General features: G+C 34.5%; 1 long non-coding RNA gene across 1 annotated transcript; it reads left to right on the forward strand.

Moving 5' to 3' along the window:
- The first annotated feature begins 5806 nt into the window (after positions 1-5806).
- Positions 5807-6549, forward strand: LOC111700032 (uncharacterized). Its single transcript, XR_002764884.1, has 3 exons — positions 5807-5912; positions 5970-6031; positions 6257-6549. It is a non-coding gene; the product is annotated as an uncharacterized LOC111700032 (long non-coding RNA).
- The last annotated feature ends 219 nt before the right edge of the window (positions 6550-6768 follow it).

Genomic DNA, 6768 nt, shown 5'->3' on the forward strand with positions numbered 1-6768 from the left:
AGCATCTGCACTCCCTTCTTACTAACTTAATGTCCTAAATACTATACTTCTGATTGAAAAATCTTGGTCTTCTTTGGCTGTATCTGTATCCCTGCTTGAGTATGAGCTACTACCTACCTCAGATGCTCCAGTTGTCCACACGGATCTGTTAAATACACCAGAATGTTGTCCAGGTAACTCAACCAGAACTCTGCAGGTAGATAAGCCATGGCCAGGTCCAGCATCCGGGAATACACACTGCCTACATTGGATAAGCCAAATGGCATACATATGTAGCGGAAGGTTCAAAACCAGCTGATGAATGCTGTACAATCTCTACTTCCTTCCTCAATCTTAATAAAGTGATAGGCACCACAAGCGTTGATCGAGGTGAATATTGTGGCACTCATCTCCACCTTGCCTGACAAGTGATAGATAGTTTCTGGAAGCACTAATTTTCTTCCTGGGTTTTTATACCTGACATAAGTCTGGTAGGTGGGAAGGTACCTAAATGCATAACTAGCAGAACTAGCACAACTAAAGATACAATTATTATTGTATGTTTTATTCCAATTGATAAAAACATTGCCAAATATTAAGTGTATGTGAACCCTGCTAGATGGTATGCGGGACTGAATTATAGTCTCCAACTCCTTCTTTAAGTACAATTCTTCCTGGTTTAAACTTGGGTCTTGCTTCATCTACGCATTATTGAACTTGGTTCATACATTTTGCTCTTCTGGTTGCTTGGATTCTACAAAACCCTCTCCACTCCAATCTCCTTCTACTCTGACTTTCACTATTTTTGTGCTTCCAGCAGGAATGAACATGTTTCTCCCTGACCCCAGTTTCCTCTCCCCTACTTCCGGTTCCAGTGTCGTGACTGGAGAGAACTCGTAGCGAACTTTGGTTATGCTACACGGCAAAGCACAAGTTTCTGAAAATATAAACAAACAATAACAATTTAATTTATTTGAGTTTACGGTCAATTTTCCGTAATTGATCCATTGTTTTGACGCATAACATCACTTGGTTCTGTCCTAGAAAACACTTTTTGAAACCCGCCCCATTATAAATTTTTTTACATATTTATAAAAATATGGTTTAAATGTACTAGTGCTTCTAGAGGTACAATGTACACCAATGGGGGGATTGTCAATTGAACATTTTTTTCTAAAATGCCGCTAAAATACGCTAAAATGTGTTCAGTCTCCTTCTTAAAGATTTTTTGAGAAATTCAAATTATAATTTTACTTTACATTTTAATTTTATAATTTTTATTGAAAACCTTCCTCTTCTAACTTAAAGTTCTCATTTAACATGTCATTAATAGATCAGACATTTACGAGATTTGAAAAGTTTATTTAATTCATTAAAATCATTATTTACTAACTTAAATTTCTTCATCTCTGAAGTTGCCAGCTGTCCGCTAACTCTAACTCATCCACTCTTCCGCCTCCTTTGTTCTTGTCACCTCCTGCTCTGTTACTCTGGTTCTCTCTGCAATCTTTTGAGTAATGTCCTGTTTTTCACAATTATATCAGGAAAAACAATCATTTCTCCTGTTGTTACTTCCGGTTTGCTTGTTATTTCTGTTCTGTCTGTAACTCTCATACTTCTTGATTGAATTATTCTTATTCCATTTTGCAAACTTATCTGGATTATTCACACCATAAACTTCTTACAATCCCTTTTAATATGACCGGAATTCTTGCAGAAGAAACAGCTATCTTCTGGCTGAATTGTGATGACATCTTCATAGTCTGATTTGTCTAACATTAATCCCGGCATCACATTTACCTCCAAATTTCATTCGTTTTCATGTTTCTTTTCTCTGCATCAAAATTAAATGAACTTGTTAACCCTGCCATTTCATGATGATCCAGTACTTCCTTAATTTCGCTCTCCTCTTCCAGTACTTCAGGCATAAACTGTAAAAATGCTTTCCGCAGTTCTGCATGGTACAACCCTAAAATCATTGCAGTTTTGAATTCTGGAGCATATACCAGGATCCATAACCTTAGCTTGTTAGTATAATATCTCCTGGGATCTTCTATTCTTCTGTTGTTGTTTTCTAGTCTTCTGCCTTCTTTGTCATTTTCTTTTGAGAATTTCTGTAATAATTCTGTTAAGAACTCTCCTGTTCTATACTATTAGACCTTGGGTCTAATTAAATGATACATGGTGGGGTTTGAAATGTTTATTAAAACTTATTACGGAAAATATGGGAGCGTTATAAAATTATGGAGTTAATTGCTGTAGGGGGATTTGGGGAGCTGCTCAACTGCTGGTATTAATGAATCTTTATAACACGGAGCTGTCTGGAGCAGAACTGTTGAAGGCTGCTGCTGTAGGGGAGCTGCTAGAAGCTAGAAGAATCCTAGATCCTGGAGCTTTCTGGTTCAGGACTTGGTCCGAAAATGATGTTTCTATTTTGATTTAGGAATATTAAAAAAATCCCTTTTTTGGTGGTACAGAGTTGGTTTGAAACTCCAGAGCTGCTCAAGGGTTGGCTACAACTGTTCATATGATCTTTTCAAGATTTCAAAGTTAGATTTTAAGGCGTAGTCTTAACCTTGAGCCTATACGTAAAAAATACGCATATAGTGTTCACAAGATGTTCACAAAAAGAATCTTAAAGAATCATATACATTCGTTTGTGATTTTTACAAAAAAAAAGTTTTAGCTCCCATATACAGAGATAATTGATTTCAGCCATGTTCTAAGATTCTTTGTTAAAAATACGTACTTTGAATTCCCTTACCATACATATCAAATGCTATCCCTTCTCCTGTAGGCTGCAACAGTACTATCTCCTGTCTGGCCCCTCCTGTTTTACACGCCAGCAACATTTTCTTTATTCACTCATCTGGTATTATTTACCACTCATGATTGTACAAATGATTTTCCAATTTTTCACACCAGGGCAGTTTCAAATTTACTTAGTTTCTCATAGTTGTCCTCATTTGCCTCTCCACTTATCACCTAGGTACTACTTACTTTTCTGGTTTGCATCTGTGATCTTTGGTTTCTCTAGCATCGCTGTTACTATTAAAATAGGATCAGGTTTTGCATTGTTTTTCCATGCACATACGATTCTTGTTTTTTCTTCGTTTTTTCCTCTTCTATGTCTTCCTGCATTGCTTCAAATTTTGCCTCCATAGCTCCTTTATCTTGCTCCATTTTCTCTAGTCTCTGCATTACAATTTGTAATTGTAACTCTGCTGTAAGGGGGTTTCCCTCTCCTCCTGCTTCTGTCATGCTCATTACTATTTCTGAACTGTCCTCACTAGGTAGCCTAGGGTACAATGATTCCACAGTATCCAGTGTTGCTGCTGCTGTCTCGTCTTCAAAGATATCCCCTGTTCTTGTTTCTCTCAGTACCCTGATGAACCAGGTACTCACTTGATTTGTCTTCCTTGGAGGTTTAGGCATTTACATCTAATCTGGGTTCCTTGATTCATGCCGCTGCCATCAGTTTTGTAGTAAATACCTACTCCAAAACAATTTCTGGGAATGTATCTATCCAGGTTTGTCAGCTGTCAAACTCAACCAGAACTACTAAATCCTAGGCTCTAAATGCCACACAGGGACACACGCCTAGCTATCAAAATCCAGCCACTAATACAGTGCTCTAAATGCCACACAGGGACAAAAGCATAGCTATCAAACAAGATATTAATCAATCCCAAATGATTGGGACGATCCGCTATAAATGCCACAAAGGGACACAAGCCTAGCTATTAAACAAGCTATATGTTGATCCCAAATGATGGGGACAATCGGCTCTAAATGCCACACAGGGACACAAGCCTAGCTATTAACAAGCTATATATTAATCCCAAATGATGGGGACAATTCTACCTGTTTATCAAGACAAAACTAAAACGCTAAGGTGCGAATGAGCAGACACAATCTTCCAGAATCCATCATGAACACGTAAATATACTAACATAAAATAAGGTTAAAATTCAGCGTAGCTCCTCTTTGCTTGGCAAATTGAAAAAAAACTGAATGGAATCAGCTGTTCCTGGCCAGGAAGTTGAGAATGTAAGCCGGAAGTGCGTCATTTAGACAAGGAATAGAGTAGCAGACATTATGACGAGCTTGTATAGTAGAGAGAATTGAAATATTATGTTTGATTTGAATCTTGGATAAAATATTTTGTTTAAAATATTAACGACTGCTTTGAGTAAGGGATGTTAAAATTAGTAAATTGAGTAAATAGACCGACTTAACAAGCATTTGTTTGTACTTAGACTTCAACCAAACAGTTTTGACGCCATTTTTTTTGTAACTACTCTACAAATATATGTTTTTCAACGGAAATTCAAAACTTCTATATCTTACCAAAAAAGTTTGTGAAATTAGGTTCGACAAATTTCTTGAAAATGGTTTGTCCCAAGGTTTTGTGAAAACACTAGATTTTTAACAAAAGTTCAAAAATTTGAACGAAATGTTTGCTAATGTGAACTAAATTTTTTGTTTTAGTTTCTATTTCTTATTGTCATAGGTGTCAAGAAAAATTTAAATAGTTTTCCAAGAAGTTGATTTATATATATGCTACAAGGAATCATGTAACATTTGTCATAATATCGGTGTTAGATACTTTCCCAAAGGGGTTTTCCTGAGGGCGACTCCCCAAGTATCAATTTTCCTAATGTGCAACTTCCTAAAAGTTAGGTTAGGCCCTCTGAGGGGCCACAGGCTACAACTCAGGCCACGCGCTGCAGAAAGGATAGGATAGGGGGCCAAGCCCCGAGGCTAGAACAGTCAGGGAGCTGAGCACTGTGGCTAGGATAGACTTGGGAAGTTGATTCAATTTAGTAAACTTTTATCATTCTTCTACAGTATTGTCTCATCTAATGATATTTTTAATTTTCAGATGGCGAAATATTTGCTTACATTCAATACTCACACATACAAATAAAAACAAAATATCAAAAAATCTATTTCCAGTTTGTTATCAAAGTCTTTCTATTAATTTTTTCTCCTCAAGATTAGTTAAAAGTCATACACCCCAACGTTTTGTGTTGCGCCATTGTCTTAAAAACTTGACTATGGGTAACCCTATAAACCATAGTGAACACTTATTTGCTTCCTATTTTTCTTTAGGCTTAACTATTTGGTTTGGTTAATGATATGATTTTTGTTAATCACATGTAGCGTTGATTTGCCAACAACTTGTAGAAAGCTGGATTTTCAAACATAATATGTTCTTTTGTACTTTTCTCAGACAGTTATAAAAAGTAAAAAGAAAGAAATAAGGAATTTTTTTCCTTTTAAGAATTGATTTTGTTTCCTTTGTCTTTTCTCTTCCATCTATCCTTTCCTTTCTTTTTTGTTCTCTGTGTTCATTGGCTCCATAAAAAATTTTCTCTCAAATTTTCCTACTTAACTTTTCCTTGCTTACTAGTGCTATCCTTTCTGCACTTTAATTGGATCAGCCTGTGCAAATGTCATGTTCATCAGTGCCCAACCCTCCGGCCAGAATATATTCCCCTCAACCTTCTTGTAAAATAAAATAAGAAATTTTGAATTGTGTAAATGGAAGACAAGACATCATTAACTGTTGGGAATTAGTTTTAATTATTATTAAAATAACTGTCATATGTTTTAAATCTATATACATCAAACACAATAGATTGATGATGCAAAACTGATAAAGAGAATAACTTTATTTTTTAGAATGGTTTACCGTTTAAGTTTTTTTTGCTTCATGTAATTGTGTTCATAAAAAAATTAAGTAATAAAAAGAATAATAAAGAATTATATTTTTTTTAAAAGAGGTTAATGATATTTTTAATTTTCAGATGGCGAAATATTTGCTTACATTCAATATCAGAACAACCTATTATTCTATGGCCCCAATAATACAAAATTTTTTGACAAAGTTAGCTTTATTCCTGTTTCTTATTCTGGAACAACATTAAGTAAGTTTATCTTCTTCTGTCTTGTAAATGTTGATATTTAATGATGATATTTTAAAGTTTGTCCCTTGCCTGTAAAAAAAACTAACTTCCTTCAAATCATTCAACCATTTAGTTATGAGGTAAAGTTAAAGAATTTTATAAATTTTTCTTTCTTGTTTTAAAATAGCAATAAAAAAATGTACTTTTCCTGAAATTCAGAGTAAAAAAGTTACATTGTAATTTGGAAAGTATTTTTTTCATTTTTTATCTTATTTTTATATATAAATAAGTATTGAATCAGAAATTTAAAAAAAAACCTTGACAGTAAATAAAGTCATAAACATCTTAATTTATATTAATATTAGGTCTGGATAATGGTCACAGCAGTAACTGTATTTTCTGTTCTTTCTTTTTACTTATTGGTGCTTCTAGATGCATACCTTCTATCTTACAGTAAGATTATGATGACAATAACAAATAATAGTAAGGGTTATGTCAATAAGTATACATTACTTAAATGTAAGCATTGCACAAATCTATCATAATTATTTTAAAGGGATAACCTTCCCCCCTACCCTCCTCTTGTTAGAAATTATTAAATATTTTCCATTCTGAATAATAGTTAATTCATGCATTCATGCGTAATACCCAAGGGGGATGATAGTTCTTTACCTGTGTGCTCAGTTAGCTGTTTACTAATAATGATATTATTGTGAGCCGAACAAAAGGAATAATACTCGAAAGAGGGAAATAAGCCGAATTGGCTAGGAAAACACTCTTTTCTACCGGCCATACATAGATGAGAACAACTTCTTGAAAATGTATATTTCAGTAACGAAGGTTTCCTACAACAAAATACAAATTGTTATTAACGTAC

This window comes from Eurytemora carolleeae, unplaced genomic scaffold (genome assembly GCF_000591075.1).
Source record: "Eurytemora carolleeae unplaced genomic scaffold, Eaff_2.0 scaffold92, whole genome shotgun sequence".
Taxonomy (NCBI): Eukaryota; Metazoa; Arthropoda; class Copepoda; order Calanoida; family Temoridae; genus Eurytemora; species Eurytemora carolleeae.